We start from the raw sequence: 23,541 nt of genomic DNA, 5'->3' as shown, positions 1-23,541 counted from the left end.
AGTCAGAAAGACCCTTCGTCAGAGCTGAGGCCAAACAAAGTAGGACAAGATTTTCCACTGTAAGGTGGGGGAGGAGGGGGAGGGAGGAGGGTAATTGACAAGGATGTCAAGGAAAATCGGACAAGCTTTATACTGTGTGGGCGAGGGACAGGGCTGTAATTGACACTCACCTGATGAAGGAGCAGTGCTCTGAAAGCTCGTGATTCCAAATAAACCTGTTGGACTTTAACCTGGTGTTGTGAGACTGCTTACCGTGTAATTGATAGGACTGGCAGAGACAAAAAGACAAAGGGAATGTAAATGGTGATGATAAATGTAGGAATGGTGCTAAGAGCATCCATTTAGAGATCAGAATGTGCAAACAGAAAATTATAATAATTAATAATATAAACTAATTAATGATACTTAAATAATAATATGAAGTAATAAAAATGGATGAATGAAATGAAAAGAAATAAAATAGATGGAGATAGAGGAGACAGTTCATGCTCGAAAGTTGTTGAAACTCAATGTTAAGGCTGTAAAGTGCCTAATCTTTTAAGTTTATTCATTAATGTCACAAGTCAAGTCATGAAAGTAAGGATTACAGGGTCAAAGGTAGGGTTCTGAAGACTGTGGAGGAACAGAGAGATCTTGGGGTCCATATCCACAGATCTCTAAAGGTTGCCACTCAAGTGGAAGAAGGCATATAGTGTGTTAGCTTTTATTAACAGGGGGTTGGAGTTTAAGAGCCGTGGGGTTATGCTGCAACTGTACAGGACCTTGGTGAGACCGCATTTGGAATATTGCGTGCAGTTCTGGTCACCTCACTATAAGAAGGATGTGGAAGCGCTGGAAAGAGTGCAAAGGAGATTTACCAGGATGCTGCCTGGTTTGGAGTGTCGGTCTTATGAGGAAAGGTTGAGGGAGCTGGGGCTGTTCTCTCTGGAGCGGAGGAGATTGAGGGGAGACTTAATAGAGGTTTATAAAATGATGAAGGGGATAGATCGAGTGAACGTTCAAAGACTATTTCCTCGGGTGGATGGAGCTATTGCGAGGGGGCATAACTATAGGGTTCATGGTGGGAGATATAGGAAGGATATCAGAGGTAGGTTCTTCACGCAGAGAGTGGTTGGGGTGTGGAATGGACTGCCTGCAGTGATAGTGGAGTCAGACACTTTAGGAACATTTAAGCGGTTATTGGATAGGCACATGGAGCACACCAGGATGGTAGGGAGTGGGATAGCTTGATCTTGGTTTCAGATGAAGGTCGGCACAACATCGTGGGCCGAAGGGCCTGTTCTGTGCTGTACTGTTCTATGTTCTATGGCCCAATTGATCAAGATCCCGTTGCAATCCGAGATAACTTTCTTCACTGTCCACTATGCCACCAATCGTGGTGTCATCTGCAAGCTTACTAACCATGCCTCCGGTATTCTCAACCAAATCATTAATATAAATGACAAATAACAGCAGACCCAGCATTGATCCCTGAGGCACACCGCTGGTCACAGGCCTCCAGTTTGAAAAACAACCCTCTACAACCACCCTCTGGCTTCTGTCATCAAGTCAATTTTGTATCCATTTAGCTACCTCACCCTGGATCCCATGAGATTTAACCTTGTGCAATAACCTACCATGCGGTACCTTGTCAAAGGCCTTGCTGAAGTCCATGTAGACAACATCAACTGCACTGCCCTCATCTACCTTCTCAGCTAGCTAAAAAAACTCAATCAAATTTGTGAGACATGACTTTCCACTCACAAAGCCATGCTGACTGTCCCTGAACTGGACTTTCCCTGTAAATATGTGGCTACAAATTCAAATCCACCGGTCCTGAGACATATAATCCAGCTCCACACTCCTCTCGCACCGTTCACCATTTACAAGGCAGAAGTCAGGAGTGTGTAGGTATAATCTCCACTTGCCTGGTGTTCCTCCAATTTACGCTGGGCTTCACTGGAACATTGCAAAAGGCCAAGGATGGACATGCGGACAGGAGAGCTTAACTGTTAGCGATGCATCTGTAGTAAATGTAATAATTGGTGATTATTAGTTAGTTAATATATAATAATGAATTTATTATTATTTATAATTGTATAGAGGGTGCTATAATTGTGTTTATTTTTAGTTCTAGGATTAACTTGGTTGTAAAATTCTGTTTTGTCTTGAGATCTTTGCGTTTGTTCTTTAATGGGTGATTGGATCATATTATTTTTTTGATATACATTCATTAAAGCAGGTAATTATTACAGGATCATCAATGAATTTGATAGAAAATGGTTTGTTACGTTGAATACTATGAAGGATGAGGGTTTGATACCATTATTTATTGTTAAGAAGATTAAGCAAAGGACCAAACACCATAATAAGAAACCATCAACATCAATGTTCTCTTTAAAATTCAGTTGTTGCATCCAGACTGTTTTATCAAGGTGCAATCTTTCTCAAAGTCAACACATGGCATTTACCTTGGAATCAGTCCAGCCTAGTATCTTCCAGGCTATTGTGTGGTTTCATGCTCGTAACACTTAGAATGAACATTGGTCATCACTGACTAGACACTCAGCTGGTCAAACCATATAAATACCTTGGCGACTAAAGCAAACCAGAGGCTGTATATTCTACAACAAGTAGCTCACACCCACCAAAGCCTTCCCCAGACCCAAGGCACAATGTGATGGAATATTCCCCATTGGACTAACTACATGAATACTCAATGTCATCCAGGAAAAAAGCAAATTACTTGAATTATAGCCCATCCACCAGCTTAAACATCCACTCCATTAACCACTGTGGTTGCAGTGTGTGTCATCTTCTGAAACTCACTGAAATTTTGTTGATAGCACCTCCTAAACTCAAGACCCCCATCACCTAGGGAGACAGGGACAACAGATCCATGTAGACACCATCACCTCCAAGTCATTCTGATTTTCACTGCTGTTGTTATTTATTTCATCATTGTCAGGAAAAAAAATCCGAGAACTCTTTACATAACAGACTTTGAAAATAAAATTTTCCATAATGACATCAGGGATAAGGGACTTCAATTAAATGGAGAGAGGAAAGAAACCGGGAATGTTGTCCCTAGAGCAGAGAGTTGCTAATGGGTAAATTAATACTGGTGATCAAAATTATAGGAAGTCTTGTGGTGCAGTGGGTAGCATCCCTGCCTCTGAACCAAAAGCTCCAGGTTCAAGTCCCAACAGGTCAATGGCTGATGGTAAGAGTGGGAGAGACTCCTGGTCAGCCACGCTTGATGTGGAGTGGTACCCCTGAAGATGACACAGGAATCGTAGTGGGCGATGGGCGGACCATCCATTGATCTCAGGTGGGAATTTTTGGTTTTGGGGGTCAAGTACGGGCGGAAAATCCCACCCTAGGTACAAGAGAGAAAAAGATCAAAATTATGAAGGATTCTCCAGCAGGTCAGGAGAAATCTTCACACTGGCCAATGCATCTAAAAACATGAGCTTTTCATTTCAGACTGTGGGAGGAAACCGGTGCAACTGGAGGAAACCCACGCAGACACGGGGAGAATGTGCAAACTCCACACAGACAGTGACCCAAGCTAGGAATTGAACTCAGGTCCCTGGTACTGTGAGGCAGCAGAGCTAACCACTGTGTCACCGTGCCACTCTTAAACTTAAATTTGAGCTAACAACATTTTGCATGTACCCTCTCCACAGGAACTATGCAATTCAAGAAGAAAAAAGCTCACCATTGCCTTCTCAAGGGAAACTCGGGAAGGGCAATCAATACCGGCTCCACAAGCAACACCCTCTTCAATGTTAAATCGGGCTGGCAAGTGTAGGTGAGATAAATCAGAGTTATTTGTACGTGGTGTCAAATCTAGAGTTTAAAAAGCTGGAAACAGCAGAATGGGACAACTGACGCAGAAGTTTTGAAATCATGTGAAAGTGAGTTCAAGTATGGAACACTTTAGTATAAGATTTTGTTTTTGATTTTTATTGTATTGGGTAAGTTTTGAACTGTAGTAAAAAGGTATCTGCTGTTTTGTGCACCTCTATTACTTAGTTTGATTCAGCTCCACACTGCAAGAGTGGGAGATAAAGCAGTTTCAAAGGATTCAGTTTCCTTAAACCTGCCACTGGGCTAAGTGAACAGTTCACTTACAGCACCCACAGTCGGTATCAATTCCTCCAACATCAGTAAAATGCAGCTAGAATATGGATTCTTCAAAGGATGCAAATACCATAGGTATTTGCTACCAAATAAACTTGTTGGACTTTAACCTGGTGTTGTGAGACTTCTTACTGTGCTTACCCCAGTCCAACGCCGGCATCTCCACATCCTGATATATCTCAACAGGAGTCCCGTCCCTGTGACCTTTACTAGAAAGGAAGACAACAGCACCAATAGTAACTTATATAGCACCTTAAATGTAATGTAATAGGGGGTGGCGCTGTGGTTAGCACTGCTGCGTCACAGTGCCAGGGACCCGGGTTCAATTCCCAGCTTGGATCACTGTCTGTGTGGAGTCTGCACGTTCTCCCCGTGGGTTTCCTCCGAGTGCTCCGGTTTCCTCCCACAGTCCAAAGATGTGCTGGTTAGGTGCATTGGCCGTGCTAAATTGACCCTTAGTGTCAGGGGGATTAGGAGGTTAAATACATGGGGTTATGGGATAAGGCCTGGGTGGGGTTGTTGTCGGTGCAGACTCGAAGGGCCGAATGGCCTCCTTCTGTACTGTAGGGATTCTATGAAATGTCCTCAGGCACTTCACAGGAGCATCACGAACCAAAGCATCACACAAAAGCCACATAAAGAAGATATTGGATGAGAGGATCTAATGGGATACCATCGGGATACCTGGGGTGTGATTTTTCTGGCCTCGCTCATCCCAAAATCAGAGAACCAACCCCCCCCCCCCCCCGCCCCCCCTCCGGCCGAGGTCAATGGACGTTTGCATAGTTTCCCCACCGCCCACTACGATTCCCGTGGCCGTTTCAGTTCTGATCCAACTCACATACTAACCTGACTTGAACATATATTGCTCTTCAAACTCAGCATTCAGGAATTCCCGGCCTTATTCTATTGTGGGACCAGCAATGTCGCAAGGATTCTACCAGTTCAAGCAGACCCAGCACCATCTTCTCAAACCGATTCGGGTGGACAGTAATGTGGCCTCGCCACATCGTGAGGATAAATCATCAAAAGAAGCACACCTGGATAAACTGATTAGTGTTTAAAGTATCTGGTTTGCAATGTGCTCTGTGTTGAAATGTTGAAGGCTTTTCTGCTAACTTACTGCAGATCTGTGGATCCGGAGCAATCTCCAATATCTCACCTCAGCGTGGCCATTCTTCATGACAGTAAAAATTAGCAGCCAATTTGATCATGTTCAATAGATCATAGAATCCCTACAGTGCAGAAGGAGGCCATTTGGCCCATTGAGCCTGCACTGACAACAATCCCACCCAGGCCCGATCCCCATAACCCCACCAATTTACCCTGCCAATCCCCCTGACACTAAGGGACAATTTAGCATGGCCGATCAACCTAACCCACACATCTTTGGACTGTAGGAAGAAACCGGAGCACCTGGAGGAAACCCACACAGACATGGGAAGAATATGCAGACTCCGCACAGACAGTGACCCGAGGCTGGATCATAGATGAACCCGACCCCTTTCCCACCTGACGTTCACACATGCATACAACAGCAACCTGTATTTATCGTACTGCAGCAATTCACCAAAGATCCTTAGACAGCATCTTCCAAACCCATGACCACATCCACCTAGGAGGACAAGGGCAGCAGATACAAGGGAATACCACCTGCAAGTTCCCTCTCCAAGCCACTCACCTGACTTGGAAATATATCACTGTTCCTTTGCAGTCACTGGGTCAAAATCTTAGAATTCCCTCCCTAACGGCATTGTGGGTCAACCCACAGCACATGGATTCAAGAAGGCAGCTCACCATCACCTTCTCAAGGTAACTAGGGATGGGCATAAATGCTGGCCAACCAATGACACCGATGTCTCACGAATGAATAAAAAAAATAACACCCTTCAGGTGTCCAAAGGTGCCTCACTGGAACATTACAAAGAAAAATCTGACACCATACCACCTAACAGGATATTGGGGTGAATGATCAAAGGTTTGGTCCAAGATGTAGGTCTTAAGGAGAGTCTTGAAGGAGAAAAGAGAGGTAGCGATTCAGAGAGCATCAGGAAGGGAATTTCAGAGCTTAAGGGCTTGGCAGCTGAAAGCATGGCCACCAACGTTGGGGCAATTATAATTGGGGATGCTCAAGTTGCCTGAATTAGAAGAGCACAGATATTTTGGAACAATGATGAGCTGGGGTAAATTATAGAGGTAGGGAGGGACTAGGCTGCTATAGGATTTGAAAACAAGAATGAGAATTTTAAATGCAAGACATTGCTTAACTAGCTAATCATAGGATTCCTACAGTGCAGAAGGAGGCCATTTGGCCATCGAGTCTGCCCTGACAACAATCCCATCCAGGCCATTTCCCTGCAACCCCACATATTTACCCTGCTAATCCCTCTAACCTATACATCCCAGGCCACTAAGGGGCAATTTCACGTGGCCAATGCACCTAATCCACACATCTTTGGACTGTGGGAGGAAACCGGAGCACCTGGAGGAAACCCACGCAGGCATGAGGAGAACGTGCAAACTCCACACAGACAGTCGCCCAAGCTGGGAATCGAACCCGGGTCCCTGGAGCTGCGAGGCAGCAGTGCTAACCACTGTGCCACCGTGCTGCCCGAATGTCGGTCAGTTGAAACGTAAAGGGGACTTGGAGTGAGTGAGAACACCGACACCAGAGTTCTGGATGACCTCAAGTTGAAGGAGGGAGGGACGTGGGAGAACAGCCAGGAATGTGCTGTAGTAGTCAAGCCTGCAGGTAGCAAAGCCACGAGTAAGATAAGCTGGGGCAGAGATGGAATTGGGCAACATTACAGAGGTAGAAATAGGTGGTCTTAGTGACAACGTGGATGTTTGTTCGCTCTCTCTTCTTGGGTCAACTATTGCTGTGACGAGTCCACCTCAGCCTCAGAGGGTTGACAGGGAGAGGGATGGAATCAGTAGCTAGGAAGTGGAGTTTGTAGCAGGGATCAAAGACAATGGACGGAGTTTTCCGGCCGCGCTCGCCCCAAAACCGAGAAATCCTGCCCGAGATCAACGGACGTTTCCACGATCCCACCCTCGCTGGCTACAGTCCTGTGGCGAACAGAACCGGAGAAATTCACCCCAATAGGCGGGATGTTCGACCTCTCTCACCAGTAGGATCTTCTGGACCCAACAAAGCAAACCCAGCACCCCTCTATTCCACGCCCCCACCCCTCACCTCCGCCCACCCCCCACAGCTAGTCCCCTGGCAGTACAGCCAGCAATCAATGCAAAATGTCATAGGCATCAGCGGGACTGGAAGATCCGGCCAGCGTCCAATAGCGAGCCATCTCCACAGCCAGAAATCACATTGCACAAGGGCTGAAAAACCTGCCCAGTGGTTTAGATCTTTCTCATGTTCAACTGGAGTAAATTCCTGCTCACGGATATACTGAGTGTCAGACAAGCCATCTGATAAACATTGTGGAACAGGTGGGGATCGAGAGAATCTTAAATTAGTCCATTTATACTGCCCTGCGAGGGAGCCGGCCAGGCAAGTGGAGAAGGTTTAAAGATGTAACAATAGGCCTGTACAAGTGACTGGAATTCTCCGATGTTGCTTCCGCTGCTAGAGAGAACGGAGAATTTGGCGCTCAACCAAAACTCCATTCACTACAGCAGGACCAGAGATCCCAGCCGTGGGCGAGGTCGGAGAATTCCAGCCCTACTGCCCTTCCCTTTCTTCCGACGATGAAAGCTTGGTTTTCTTGAAGAATCCGGTTTCCCAGCCTCTCAATCACGAGCTTTCTATTTCACAGCTTGTTCCAAGAAACGTGCACTGCGGACCACTGTTGGATGTGCGAGACGAGAGCTAAGACTGCCAGGCGGTACTCATTGTGGCGGACAAAGATACCACCCAAGGAGAGATTGCTCCCCATGCTGTCAGAGGAACTGTAGCAGAAATAAATGGGTTTTGCTGCCAGCAGCAAACACCACAGGCGGCAAATTCTCTGACTGAGCGCTCAGTTCACCTGTGTGAATCCGGAATGTGTTTCATTGCTGCCTTTTCCTGTGTAGTTTTTGCACTGAGAATGGGCAGTCAGCATATCAGATGTTCAGTAACTGTTCATGTTCAATTGTTCCCTCTGATTTCGAAATGTTGCCCACAGCGTAAAGCGTGTAAGCTCCAGATTAGTGGAAACTTTGATACGCCTGCTTCAAGGAAACTGACATAAGAATTGTAACATTTCTGCAAATGTTTGTGCAAGTGTGTTCCGGTTACTTCAACCGTTAAAGACAAGAGTGACAATGGAGTATTTGTCAGTTCAGGATGCAAATAATTAAACTGCTGCAGTGTCCTTGAAATCCCTGCACTCCCACTGTGCGTCACAATCACTTAAATGGTCCCAGGCATTTTTAGGTGCTTTCCCTCTGCGGCAGTGAATAGTTTCTTATCAAACCATCAATATGGAAGCCACCAGGTAAATGCATCAACTCCTTTCAACCAGTTTCAGTAACCTTTAAGTTTATTTATCAGTGTCACAAGTCGGCTTACATTAACACTGCAATGAAGTTACTGTGAAAATCCCCTAGTTGTCACACTCTTTCGCCTGTTCGGGAACGCTGAGGGAGAATTTAGCATGGCCAACGCACCTAACCAGCACGTCTTTCGGACTGTGGGAGGAAACTGGAGCACCTGGAGGAAACCCACGCAGACATGGGGAGAATGTGCAGACTCCGCACAGACAGTGACCCGAGTCAGGGATCGAACCCCTGTCCCTGACGCTATGAGTACTAACCACTGTGCCAACGTGCCGCCCTAACTTGTGGGGAATGCAACAGAATCAGTTTACCTATAACGCGTTGCTGAGGAGACTGAGGTTCTGGACACTGACGATGGCACAAAATCCACTTTTTTCATGTAAAAACAATATGTTGGGAGTGGCTGGGATGTCAGTGCATCAACTCTTCGCCCACCTTTAGTCTTTCCCTCGCTCTCAAAGTTGCGGAAGGACAAAAATTGAAATATTTGCCTTTCAGCTTCCATCAATTCAAAGTGAATGGAGCCGCTTCTGTCAGTGGATACAAAAGTAAGACAGGCGACAGAGAGAGAACAAGGGAAATTCCTGCTGATCAGAAAGCAGTCATGATAAAGGTGCTCTGATGTTTGGAAGCACGTTTAAAATGCTAATGAGTGCAGCACTTTTTCATACTAAAATGTCATTTCCAATTAGAGCCTACTGTTAAAACAAGCAGGCTCCGATGACGGGAAACTGACAGTTGTGAACGTATACCTATCAAGGTGTGAAGACTATTAGCATTTTAGCTGCCTGACTGCTTCAAAGAGTTTACCGGAACTTCAAAGGAAAATAAAAGCATATAACTTTCACCGACTCTCCAGTTTATGTTAATCCTTTGCTGCCACAGTATCAGACAGTGGCGGGTGGATTTTGACCTGTCATTTTGTGTGCTGGTTGAAAAGCACCTGACAGTGGAGGAGCGTCGTGAATTCACAGGAACTCTCTGACCATTGACGTAAGAACATAAAGGAATAAGACAAAAGCAAAACCCCCCCCGGATGCTGGAAATCTGAAATATAAACAGAAAACGCTGGGAAAGACACAACGGGTCTGGCGGATTCTGTGGAGGGAGAAAATAGAGCTAACATTTCGAGTCTGTATGGTAGAGAGCCTCGAAACGAGAGGACTCGAGAGGTTGGTGCTCCAGTTTCCTCCCACAGTCCGAAAGATATGCTGGTTAGGTGCGTTGGCCATGCAAAATTCTCCCTCAGTGTACCTGAACAGGCGAAGGAGTGTGACAACTAGGGGATTTTCACAGTAACTTCATTGCAGTGTTGATGTAAGCCGACTTGTGACACTGATAAATAAACTTAAAGGTTACTGAAACTGGTTGAAAGGAGTTGATGCATTTACCTGGTGGCTCTATTTCTTCTTTCCATGGTTGCTATCAGAGTTTTCCTGCATTTTCTATCTTTGCGTAAGAAATAAAATCATAGTCGACCTGATTGTGTTCTTAACTCCATTTTCCTGCCTGTCCCCATATCCCATGATTCCCATGCTTATCAATCAATAATCTGTCTAACTCAGCCTTGAATATAGCCAATGGCCCAGTGAGGGATCCTGTGCATGTGTAGCCCTCTTTGCTTCAGTCTATACAAAGACTTCATTTTAAGATATCTCTTCCTATGCACAATTACATTTAAATGTTAGACTGTAGGGGTTAACTAACTCTGTAAAGCTGAATAATTGTAGCTAATTTAACTACATGTAGAATCAGAAGGCATGATGGGTTAGCTAAAAATTGACTGCATTCCTGAAGGGTCCACAATGCAGGCAAACAACTGTTTCCCACAACAGCAGCTGCAAGGGTTATTTTTCAAGATGGAGACAGCATGCGACAAACACTTCCAATAAAGAGATAAGGATTGAAATATATTTTGATTTTAGAGTGTTCAGTTCAGTTGTTCGATTAGAGGGACTGACTTCGAAGCCAGTTTCCAAGTTCACTTTTTTGCTTCTGTCATGTTAATTTTTGAAGCTCTTTTCAATAAAAGAAAACCATTTTAAAACTCATACTAATGCTATCCTCTTGTCTCTTTAAATGGATGAATGGACCCAACACCCAGCCTACACTGCTCACTGAGGAAAAGGATTACAAACACTGATGACCCTCTGAAAGAATAAATCTCCTCCCCAACCCTTCCATCTCTGTCTTAAATGAGAGACCCTTTATTTTTAAACTGTGCCCCCATTTCCTCCGATGAGAGGAAACATCCTGTTAGCATCTACCCTGTCAAGTCCCCATCAGAATCTTAGATCTTTCCTACTAACTCCAATGGATCCTTCAGTATGTGGTAAATCTCGGTGAGACAGAGGGTTCTGCTATTCGAATATAGAACACATAGAAGCCCTACAGAGTAGAAGGAGGTCATTTGGCCCCTCAAGTCTGCACATCTTAACCAGGCCCACACCGTGCCCTATCCCCGTAACCCCATGCATTTTACCCCACTAATCACCTAATCTACACACTAAGGGACAATTTACCATGGCCTATCCACCTAACCTGCACATCTTTGGACTGTGGGAGGAAACTCACACAGACGCAGGGAGAACGTGCAAACTCCACTCAGACAGCGGCCCGAGGCCAGAACTAAACCCAAGTCCCTGGCGCTGTGAGGCAGCAGCGCCAGCCATTGTGCCACCGTGCCGCCCTAAACTCTAATGGATACAATCCTCACCTCTCCAATCATTCCTCATAAGACTAGCAATGCATTGCTGGGATTAGTCTAGTAATCTTAGTACACCAAAGGGTGTGGACTCTGAGGAGCCCAACAAGAGAAGGAAACATTCATAAACAGGTTTATGAGCTATCAGCAGTCCCTCCAAGAGATTTCACCACCATGGGTATACGTATGGAGGATTCTTCTTCCAGTTGTGTCACCTTGCAGGACATCAGCACTCTGCAGCTTACCTCTGAGAGGGTGGCCTCCACGTTGCTGCCTTTAGGCCCTCAATAAAGGAGTTCAAATTCACATGATATCATAATATATGTAGTCACCATTGAGCAGGAGCCCCTATCTGATCTTTCTGCCTCTGTAGCGACATGAGCACTCACGTGAGTTGTGGTTTCTAAGTTGCTGGCCAGGTTGAGTTCACCACATTGAACGGACAATTCTCAATGTGACTCTGTACCAACAGTAACAGTTTTAACAACACCAGGTTAAAGTCCAACAGGTTTATTTGGTAGCAAATACCATTAGCTTTCGGAGCGCTGTTCCTTCGTCAGATGGAGTGGAAATTTGCTCTCAAACAGGGCACAGAGACACAAAATCAAGTTACAGAATACTGATTAGAATGCAAATCTCTACAGCCAACCAGTTCTTAAAGATACAGACAATGTGAGTGGAGGAGGGAGCATTAAGCACAGGTTAAAGAGATGTGTATTGTCTCCAGACAGGACAGCCCGCAAGTCCAGGGGGCAAGCTGTGGGGGTTACTGATAGTGTGACATAAAGCCAACATCCCGGTTTAGGCCGTCCTCATGTGTGCGGAACTTGGCTATCAGTTTCTGCTCTGTTGGACTTTAACCTGGTGTTGTTAAAACTGTTACTGTGTTTACCCCAGTCCAACGCCGGCATCTCCACATCATGACTCTATACCAAACCAAGTATTGCCTTCAACTACAATCCATTAGTGGAACGCCTCACATTCTTCAAACCTGCTGGATTGTGCATTCTAACCTGGTTTCTCAGCACTGAAGGTGACAACATTTGGGCGTTTATATATGTTGGAAAATGCTCTCATTAAATTTATTCTTGTTCATAGGAGATGGAAACAGGGCTTCAGACCTTATCTTTCCCGGGAGAGGCTGAGTGTCGGAAGTGGGGTTTAGTGTCAGGGAGGGAGGTCTGACATTTTCAGTCCAATACATCAACCTGTTGGCATTTGTGTTGCCTGGAATATGAGCCAGATCATGAGCCTGGGCCGTCAGAGTGTCTGCAGCACTCTGGTTACATGTTGCTGAGAGTGGGCAAACCCCAGAATCAACGCACCAATGGGAGTGTTAAATTACCTCTCCGCAATACAAAGCTGCCAACTTTTTATACCCCTTGTATTTACAGAACCATTTCTACATGAAGACTTTCCACATCACGTTAAGATAACTGGCTCCGAGGAATTTGCAACACAGATTTCAGAACATTGACAGCATTGTCTAAAAGTCAGAATTTTGGCATTGATTTTCAGCCTGCCAGCTAATAGAGAGAAAGAGATCTCATGTCAATTGACATGACAATTCACTCCACACAGGACAGATGCTGCCGTTGTATTTTTGTTATATTTAGTGGATATTAATATCGTTCTGGGCAATGAAGTACAGAGCCAATTCTTGTCCAAGTGTTTGATTTTATTAACAAGTTCTTCCTTGCTATTCCTCATGCTGAGTCAGGGGGATGCTGTTTTATAACAATTAAGGTTGTTATGTCAAATTGGGCTTAACCTCAGGGCTGCAAATACCAAAGAAGTCAAATCCTACCTTTTTAATTCGCAAAATAGACTTGGTTCATAAAATTTCTAATAAGTATACCACACGACAATTCAAATCTGGCATAACATAAAATGCGTTCCAGTTCAATTTCTTCCAACCCATTACATGGTGCTTGATGGTGTCTCGCGTTCATAGTTACAATTACTACAATTACAGGCTATCTTTACAATTTACCGTCATGTTTCACGACAAATATTCGCTAGTGCATATTACCGGAGTGGGGTGGGGGGATGGTTTATCGGGTTCAAGCCCATCGCTGTAGAATAGGAAGGAGAAATTAGACTGCGACCTACCCCAAATCCCACCATCCCTAGCGATGCTACAGATCCCCTGTGGTGAACCATTGTTGGTTCCCACCAGGTAGTGCTGAGCCATGGTCTGGCCAGTACTACGAGTCTGTATATATGTTATTGTTGGGGTTAGGGTTGGGCTGTTCTACCTGTTAATATAGTTGTTATGGTACACCCCAGTCGGCTCCGCCTCCTGGGAGAGGTATAAAGGTCACTGCTCTGCCTGGTGACCCTTTAGTCTGGGATCGTGTACTGTATATGGTAGCTCTGTTATTGTTGGCAATAAAAGCCTTTATTTCCCGAGTACATCACGCCTCTCGTGTGTTATATCGCGCATCATCCCCAACATCAGACCTGTGCCTGAGTAAAGAGCCACCTCTGATGGTCTGAAACATCATTAATGTAAAAATGATCAATGATTCTTTTTTTATTCAATTGTGGGGACATGGGTGTCGCTGGCTGGCCAGCATTTATTGTCCATCCCTAGTTGCCCTTGAGAAACTGGGGGTGAGCTGCCTTCGTGAATCGCTGCAGTCCACGAGCTGTGGGTTGATCCACAATGCCATTAGGGAGGGAATTCCAGGATTTTGACCCAGTGACTGTGAAGAAATGGCGATATATTTCTGAGTCAGGATGGTGAGTGGCTTAGAGGGGAACTTGCAGGTGGTGGGGTTCCCATGTATCTGCTGTCCTTGTCCTTCTAGATGGAAGTGGTCGTGGGTTTCAAAGGTGCTGTCTAAGGATCCTTGGGGAATTTCTGCAGTGAATCTTTCAGATAGTACACACTGCTGTTGCTGAGTGTCAGTGGTGGAGGGAGTGGATGTTTGTGGATGTGGTGCCAACCAAGTGGGCTGCTTTGTCCTGGATGGTGTCGAGCTTCTTGAGTGTTGTTGGAGTGCACCCATCCAGGCAAGTGGGGAATAATCCATCATACTCTTGACTTGTGCCTTTTAGATGGTGGATAGGCTTTGGGGAGTCAGGAGGTGAGCTATTCATCGCAGTATCCTAGCCTCTAAACTGCTCTTGTAGCCACTGTGACGAATCCTGTTGAGTTTCTGGTCAATGGTAACCCCAAGGATGTTGACAGTGGGGGATTCAGTGATGGTTACACCATTGAATGTCAAGGGACGGTGGTTAGATTGTCTCTTATTGGTGATGGTCATTGCCTGGCATTTGTGTGGCGCCAATGATACTTACCACTTATCAGACCAAGCCTGGATATTGCCCAGATCTTGCTGCATCTGAACATGGACTGCTGATGAAAATTAAGTTGCTGGATGGATTGAATGATTACACTGGATATGTTTTTGGTCAGGCAGATTTATTTGTCCTGGATGGTGTCAAACATATTAATGTAAATGAATAAAACATTATTCATATTAGCAGCGACACAGTGCCCCCACCTATTGTAACATTGCAACAGGATTTTACAATCAGCCGAACATTTTGAATAAATACCCGATTTGAATTTGCTTTTGTTCCCATTGTGCTATGTAGGCGTTCAGGTGCTGCATCTATTTTTAAATTATGCTTATGCAAATAATTCTGGTAGAGTTCTCAGAGAGTCAAGTTTATTTTTGATGGTTACATCTCCTTGAGATTTAACTGAGTTCTCCGTAGGTTGCGTGACATTGTTTAGATTCTTCAAAGCTCATTAAAGCGCTACAGTTTTCTTTTAAGAAACTTAGCAAAAGATCAACTCCTGGTACCACACAGTCTGAAGTGAGTAGGAGGGAGAAATGAAGAAAAAATTAAGAAGCTACCGTATATACTCCTGTAAAAGTCAAGTTGCTTAGACTAAATTACAACCAAAAGATAAGGGGTCAACTTTAACATGAGTAATAGTTTTCAGGAGTTGAAATCATAGAATCATTGAATAGAATCATAGAATCATAGAATCCCTACAGTGCAGAAGGAGGCCATTTAGTCCATCGAGTCTGCCCCGACCACAATCCCACCCAAACCCTATTCCCATAACCCCACATATTTACCCTGCTAATCCCCCTGACACTAGGAGCAATTTAGCATGGCCAATCAACCTAACCCACACATCTTTGGACTGTGGGAGGAAACCGGAGCACCCGGAGGAAACCCATGCAGACGCGGGGAGAATGTGCAAACTCCACACAGACAATGACCCGAGGCCGGAATCGAACCCGAATCCCTGGCACTGTGAGGCAACAGTACTAACCATTGTGCCACCGTGCCACCCTCTCTCACTGTCTCACTATCTCAGAGTTGCCGTGTTGGAGATTAATCCTGCTAACCCCACCCCCAAAAGTAATCCTGACAACAGTGGTCAGCACTGCTACCCCGCAGCGCCAGGGGCCCGGGTTCGATTCTGGCCTTGGCTGGCTGTCTGTGTGGAGTTTGCACATTCTCTCCGTGTCAGCATGGGTTTCCTCCGGGTGCTCCGGCTTCCTCCCACAGTTCAAAAGACATGCTGGTGAGGTGGTTTGACCATGCTAAAATTTCCCAAAGATGTGTAGGTTAGGGGGATTAGCTGTAGTAAATGCGCAGAGTTATGGGGATAGGGCAGGGGAGGGGAGCCTGGGTAAGATGCTCTTACAGAGTCAGTGCAGACTCGATGGGCCAAATGGCCTCCTTCTGCACTGTAGGGATTCTATGGATTCTATGAATTCTATGCGGCCATGAGGAACTGAAAAGCCACCTTCAATGCTGCGATATAGTCAGGCCTGAATATTTCAGATGATAGGCACATCCCGATGGATCTGCTACCAATTTATTCTCAAATGAGCATTGAGTGGCAGCAGGTGGGACTTCCATCCATGGTTAACTCAGGAAGTTTCTTGATAACTGCAAAGATTAGAAAATTCTAGAACCCAGCAAAGGATGACTGAAAAATGGAGAAATTGGAGTATGAGAAAATAACTAGCAAGAAATATAAATATGGACAACAAAAGCTTTGATAAGTGTGTAGAAAAAAAGAATGGGAGTGGCCCACGTGAGCATTGGTCACATACTGAATGAGACTAGAGGAGGCTAAGAAGAATTTAAAATGGGTAATAAGAAAATGGTGGCGACTTTGAAGAAAGTATTTTGTCTCTATCTTCAGAGCAGAAGACACCGAAACATCCCAAGAATAGCAGAAAATCAAGATACGGCTAATGGGATTAAAGGCTTAAAAGTCTCTGGACCTGACGGCCAGCATCTTAGAGTCTTAAAGGAATTGGCTGCAGAGGTAGTTGAAGCAATGTTGTTTTTTCAAAAATCCTTTCGTGGGATGCGAGCATCGCTGGCTCGGCCAGTATTTATCGTCCATTCCTTAAAAGCTTAAAAAAGCTTATTTATTAGTGTCACAAATAGGCTTACATCAACGCTGCAATGAAGTTACTGTGAAAATCCCCTAGTCGCCACCTGGTGCTTGTTTGGGTACACTGAGGGAGAATTTATCATGGCCAATACACCTAACCAGCATATCTTTTCAGACTGTGGGAGGAAACCAGAGCACCCGGAGGAAACCCATGCAGACACGGAGAGAACGTGCAGACTCCACACAGACAGTGACCCAAGCAACGAATTGAACCCAGGTCCCTGGCACTGTGAGGCAGCAGTGCTAACTACTGTGCCACCATGCCACCCTTGAGAAGGTAGTAGTGTTAGTGTGCCAGACAGAACCCCAAAGTAAATTACGAAGCTAGACTAGACTCCAACAATATTTCTATTTTGACATAAATGTGATACTTCACCTCAGGAGCAATTCCGCGCACAAACTAGGGTTCTTTTCTTTTAATCAAAACAAACTTTATTCAGAACTCAATAAAGTATAATTCTAACAAAATGAAGCCGTTTAACTCTAAACCGTTGAACAATTTTTAAACATGAAAAGAAACAACTCTTAATTTCTAACTTATCACAATCTCAGTTCCAAGTAAGCAACAGTCTTCCCATAGACTTAAACCCCACTTTCAATATAGTTAGCAACCTCAGGCATACTTGCTTTAAATTGTGCCAACAGCCATGAAGGTCCCAGAGAGATTTTTCAGAGAGAGAGAGAGCAGCTTGTAGGCTTTTATCTTTAAACAGCTCCAGAAACTGAACACGGAAAAAGAACTGTTTATTCTCTGCTACAAACCCAGCTCCTCCCACTTCTGGTATCGCATGACTATATGATCCTGTATACCTTATACTTTGTTCCAAATAAACACCCTGGGTGGTCCTCTCTAGTTATAAACAAAAAGCAATTAGCTTTATTCAAAGTAAACACAACAGGTTTAAAATGAGTAATTATCCTGCTTTCCAGCATCTGCTCCATTTCCTTCAGGCAAACCAACTGCTTTGAGAAATAAAACACCGAACTTTAAACACTCTACAGAAACAGCAAATATGTCAACAGTATCATCACAGTAGTGCGCTGCCTTCTTGAATGCCTGCAGTTCATGTGGTGTCGGAACACACACGGTGCTGTTAGGGAAGGAATTCCAAAGATTTCACCCTTCCGAGAATCTAAAAATATCTATATTCTGAAAAGGTGCCAGCAGATTGGAAAAACCCAAATTGAAAACCATTATTTGAGAAAGGAGGGAGACAGAAAGCAGGAAATTGTATGGCAGTTCATCTAACCCTTGCCATTGGGAAAATGCGAGAATCCATGACTAAAGAGATCGCGGTCATGATGTGGAGATGCTGGCGTTGGACTGTGGTAAAAGCAGTAAGAGTTTTAACAACACTAGATTAAAGTCCAACAGGTTTATTTGGTAGCAAATGCCATTAGCTTTCGGAGCCCTGCTCCTTCGTCAGATAGTGGATATCTGCTCTCAAACAGGGCACAGAGACACAAAATCAAGTTACAGAATTCTGTATTCTGTACAGAACAGTATTCTATAACTTGATTTTGTGTCGCTGTGTGCCTTGTTTGTGAGCAGATTTCCACTCCATCTGACGAAGGAGCAGCGCTCCGAAAGCTAATGGCATTTGCTACCAAATAAACCTGTTGGACTTTAACCTGGTGTTGTTAAAACTCTTAAAGAGATAGCAGCAGGATATTTGGAAAATCAGGCAGAGCCAACATGGTTTTGTGAAAGGGAAATCACGTTTGACAATTTTATTAGAGTTCTTTGAGAATGGAACAAGTAGGGTGGATAAAGGGAATTATGTAAAAAGTGAAATTCCAAAAATCATTTGCTAAGGTGCCGCATGAAAGGTACAAGATACACTAAGGGCTGGTATATTAGTATAGATTGAGGATCAGCTAACAGGAAACAGACAGGTGGGATAAATGGGTCAGTTTCAGGTTGGCTAAATGTAACCAAAGGAAGTGGTTCATGGATCAACGCTGAGGCAATCAACTCTTTATGATCTTTATGTTTTAATGACTTAGATAAGGAACATACTCTCTTGTAGCCAAATTGATTGATAATACAAAGATAGGTAGGAAAGCAAGTCGTGAGGAAGATATAAAGAATCTGCAGAGCGATATAGATAGGTTAAGTGAATGGGCAAATTACCAATAGATGAAGCATAAAGTAGAAAAATGTAATGTGGTTCACTTTGGCAGGAGGAATAGAAAAACAAAATATTATTTAAATGGAGCGAGATTGCAGAATGTCACAGTACAGAGGGATCTGGTTGCCTTTATTCATGAATCATGTGCATAGCTGGCATGTAGGCACAGTGAGTAATCGGGAAGGCAAATGGAATATTGGACTTGATTGCAAGGGGGAGGGTGTATGAAAGTAGGGAGGTTTTGCTACTGTCGACACTTTGTTGTTTTACCTTACCTAAGGAAGGGCACACTCGCACTGGAAACAGTTCAGAGAAGGTTCACTGTGCTGATTCCTGGGATGAACGGTTGTCCTATGTGGAAAAGCTGAGCAGATTGGGCCTATAGTCACTACAGCTCAGAAGAATAAGAGGTGAATGGCCTACACTTGCTCCCATTCCTTATGCCCTTAAGTTCTTAAACACCTCTGTCAAATCTCATTTTTGCCTTCCCTGCTTTACAAAGAATAATCGCAGCTCCTCCAGTCGATCCACATAATGCTGTTTGAACCATTCGGGTAGATCTCTGCACTTTGCTTTCCAAAACCCTGTGTCCCTGTGCCCAGAATTGGACACAATATTCCAGCTAGGGCCAGAGTACTGTTCAATCTCAAATGAGTAAAACTGTTTTTTTGCACTCTATTGAGGGGGGGGGGGTTGGCGGGGGGAGGGGGGGTGGTTATTTTCAGCTGACATTTGCCATGGGTGAAAATGGCATTGTTGGCGGAAAAGCCTGTGAAATCACGGGAATCTCGCCCTGAGATTTCCCCACCCTTCAATGGTGATACACTGCGGTTCCCGTCCTTTCGGGAACCTCATTTAAATATGTTGTAGGTAAATAATACCTCTGAGACTAGCCGTGAGTCAAAGTACAGTGGTTTATTTTCACAAGCTTGTGGGAGAAGTCCGATTCCTAAAGCGGTTCGTCAGACTTCTTGCCGAATACAAGTTAAGAGCGGATATTTATACATATATTTTCGCCCCTGGTCACGCCCGCATTTTCTCACGATTATTGCTGCCTCAGCGGTTCCGTCCTTCGCGTAGTCCGTGTAGTCGTAGCCATCTCAAGGCTGCAACTGTCTGTTCTGCCGCCTCTATGTGGCGGACATCTGTGGTTTGTTTATCCAGCATACAAGATTCTAAGTTTGCACAAACAAGTTAACTGAAGTACAGGGGCCTATATAGCAATTTATATTGGTAAGGATAAATAGTATATAATAAATATATATGAATCTATTATTATACAATCACAGAAGGCATGCATGTAAGCTCCACCGTGTTAAACAGAAGTACATAATATAAAAGAACACAAAATGGATTCTAGCTGGGTTAGCCACATTCCTGAACACAATTAGCTGGGAAAGTCATAAGCTTGTGTACAACAGCCGGGACAGCTGCTTCTCTTATCGGTTTTTGGATACACAAAAACAAGTTCTACAGTCATGAAAACAAGTTCTACAATGCTTTTTACAAATCTCTAAGTATTACAAAGTTCATGAACCCGTTCCTGTCTTCAAAATACATTCAAATCAATTTAAATGTTTTTAAAGGGCTTCCCCCCCACCACCAACTCCCCCCCCACCCTCCCCCCCCCCACCCCCCCACCCCCGCTCCCCTCTCACCACCATATGATCCCCCCTAGGGCGGGAAATCCCCCTCACTGACATGATATCAGTTGGTGAAGTTTACAACAGGTTAGCAAAATGGGAATTCGTGGAAGGGAACAAGTGGAGGCCACAATGGTACGTATATCCTCCAGTGGGAGAAGCATGCCCTGGCACTCTGATCTCTGGCATACTGACCCCTGGCACACTGACCCCTGGCACTGCCAGAGGTGGGCATTCTGTGGAGCCCCATTATTGGGATTAACCTTATATGTTGGGGTGGGGTGGGGGGTGATTTCCCCGATGCTTGTGGTGGGGTTGCTCCAGTGCTCGTGGGGGGGTGAGGAGTGGAGTCTCTATTCAACGTAGACCGGATGCCCTTTACAGAGGGCGCCCTGATCTCTGTGAAGCTGGCCTTGCTGGCTTTACCATTGCTGTGAGTACTCTGAATCTACCTCTGTTATGTAAACAGGGTGAATTCACAGATAGTTACAGCAGCCTTATCATTGCTGTACACTAGATTTGCAATACATTATGCATCCCCTACAAAGCTTCCACAAGATACATGAGTAATCTCAGCTATAGTAATATTCAATACACCTCATTTGCAATGCCAAATTGTCAATGGACTTGATTCAATATAAACACTACACTGAAGTAAACTTGTCACTGTAAATCCTTCCTACTGACATGATGCCAGTATAAACTCATCCTGCTTTTGGATTCTATGCCAGAGCATAACTGATATCAACACAGTATAGAGATAGGCCTTGCTTAGCAATAGAGCGAGCTTTTATCTATGTTGTGTGCCTCTGAGTCACTGTGCTGGAATTCTTTATTAGTGTAAAGCCTTTATTGTACTTCAGCTTTCATACCTATATCTCACCATTCCAGAGGAGGGAAAAATCTTGTCATGTTTCAGTACATTATGAACTTTCCGTTAATACTTTAAAAGTTTAAACACAAACAGAATATTAGAGTTGGCTGCTTCAAAGCGTGTGACTCTTTGACAATTTGAGCTCCAGACATCCCTGAGTATCAAGCATTTTTAAAAATTCATTTGGATGACATTGGCATCACTGGCTGGCCAGTATTTATTGTAAGACCTATTGGACTTTAACCTGGTGCTGTTAAGCTTCTTACTGTGTTTACCCCAGTCCAACTCCGGCATCCCCACATCAGTATTTATTGCCCATCCCTAGTTGCCCTTGGAGGACAGTTGAGAGTCAACCACATTGCTGTGGCTCTGGAGTCACATGTAGGCCAGACCAGATAAGGACGGCACATTTCCTTCCCTAAAGGACACTAGTGAACCACATGGGTTTTTCCGACAATTGACAATGGCTTCATGGTCATCAGTAGATACTTAATTACAGATTTTTTTTATTGAATGCAAATTCCATAATCTGCCATGGCGGGATTCGAACCAGGGCCCCAGAACATTAGCTGAGTTTCTGGATTAATCGTCTGGCGATAATACCAGGAGACCATTGCCTCTCCACAAATACCTTATTAAATCTGGACATTCATAACTATCCAGGGAATTCACAATTCCCTTTGTTTAAGGATGGACCATCAATAAGAGAACTAAAGCATCCTCGCTTTCTGTTTCACAATGGAAAAAGGAAACATTGAAATCAATGTGTATTCGGTGAATGTGAATGGATTCCATTTGACCTTCCATTGTGTTATGATGTTTCCTCATCCAAACTGGGCTGAGTGAATTTCAAGCAGTCGACAGCAACACAGGATGTGAAATCAACACACCACCCTTTTTGGAAAAAAGCACTTTGAACTTGTACAAGTCACATGCAGAGGTAGAGATTTTGTTGTCTGCTTTTTACATTTAAATTAACAGCAAGAAGTTGTTCCACAATCCAACAGAAGGGCATTGACCCAACAGCAAATTACCTTAGCAGCCGAAGTAATAGACAGCAGTACTTTGAAATTGTGAGAAGGATGTCCCCAACCTGTTCCAATGTGAGAAGCAACTTCCTAACTTTTACCTATAAGATGCCTTGCAGCATACTGAGCATCCTCTGCTTTACAATACCTTCACTACAACTTGGGGCGGCACAGTGGCACATGGTTAGCACTGCTGCCTCACAGTGCCAGGGACCCGGGTTCAATTCCCGGCTTGGGTCACTGTCTGTGCGGAGTTTGCACATTCTCCCCGTGGTTGTGTGGGTTTCCCTCGGGTGCCCTGGTTTCCTCCCACAGTAGTCATGATGTGGAGATGCCAGCGTTGGACTGGGGTAAACACAGTAAGAGTTTTAACAACACCAGGTTAAAGTCCAACAGGTTTATTTGGTAGCAAATACCATAAGCTTTCGGAGCGCTGCTCCTTCGTCAGATGGAGGGGAAATCTGCTCTCAAACAGGGCACAGAGACACAAAATCAAGTTACAGAATACTGATTAGAATGCGAGTCTCTACAACCAACCGGGTCTTAAAGATACAGATAATGTGAGTGGAGGGACCATTAAGCACAGGTTAAGAGAGATGTGTATTGTCTCCAGACAGGACAGCCAGCGAGATTCTGCAAGTTCAGAAGGCAAGCTGTGGGGGTTACTGATAGTGTGACATAAACCCAACATCCCGGTTTAGGCCATCCTCATGTGTGCGGAACTTGGCTATCAGTTTCTGCTCAGCGACTCTGCGCCGTCGGGTGTCGTGAAGGCCGCCTTGGAGAACGCTTACCCGAAGATCAGAGGCTGAATGCCCGTGACCGCTGAAGTGCTCCCCCACAGGAAGAGAACAGTCTCGCCTGGTGATTGTCGAGCGGTGTTCATTCATCCGTTGTCGTAGCGTCTGCATGGTTTCCCCAATGTACCATGCCTCGGAACATCCTTTCCTGCACTGTGAGGCAGCAGTGCCACCGTGCCACCGTGCCACCGTGCCACCGTGCCAACCTAGTGGAATCAGGCTGCCAACAGGTTACTCCCAGGGACCAGAGGTAAACCAGTACATTGGAGACAGTTAAATTCTTAAATTCAGC

The sequence above is a fragment of the Mustelus asterias genome, chromosome 26, assembly GCF_964213995.1.
Source record: "Mustelus asterias chromosome 26, sMusAst1.hap1.1, whole genome shotgun sequence".
NCBI classification, from domain to species: domain Eukaryota; kingdom Metazoa; phylum Chordata; class Chondrichthyes; order Carcharhiniformes; family Triakidae; genus Mustelus; species Mustelus asterias.
Note: the sequence above shows the minus strand (reverse complement) of the source record.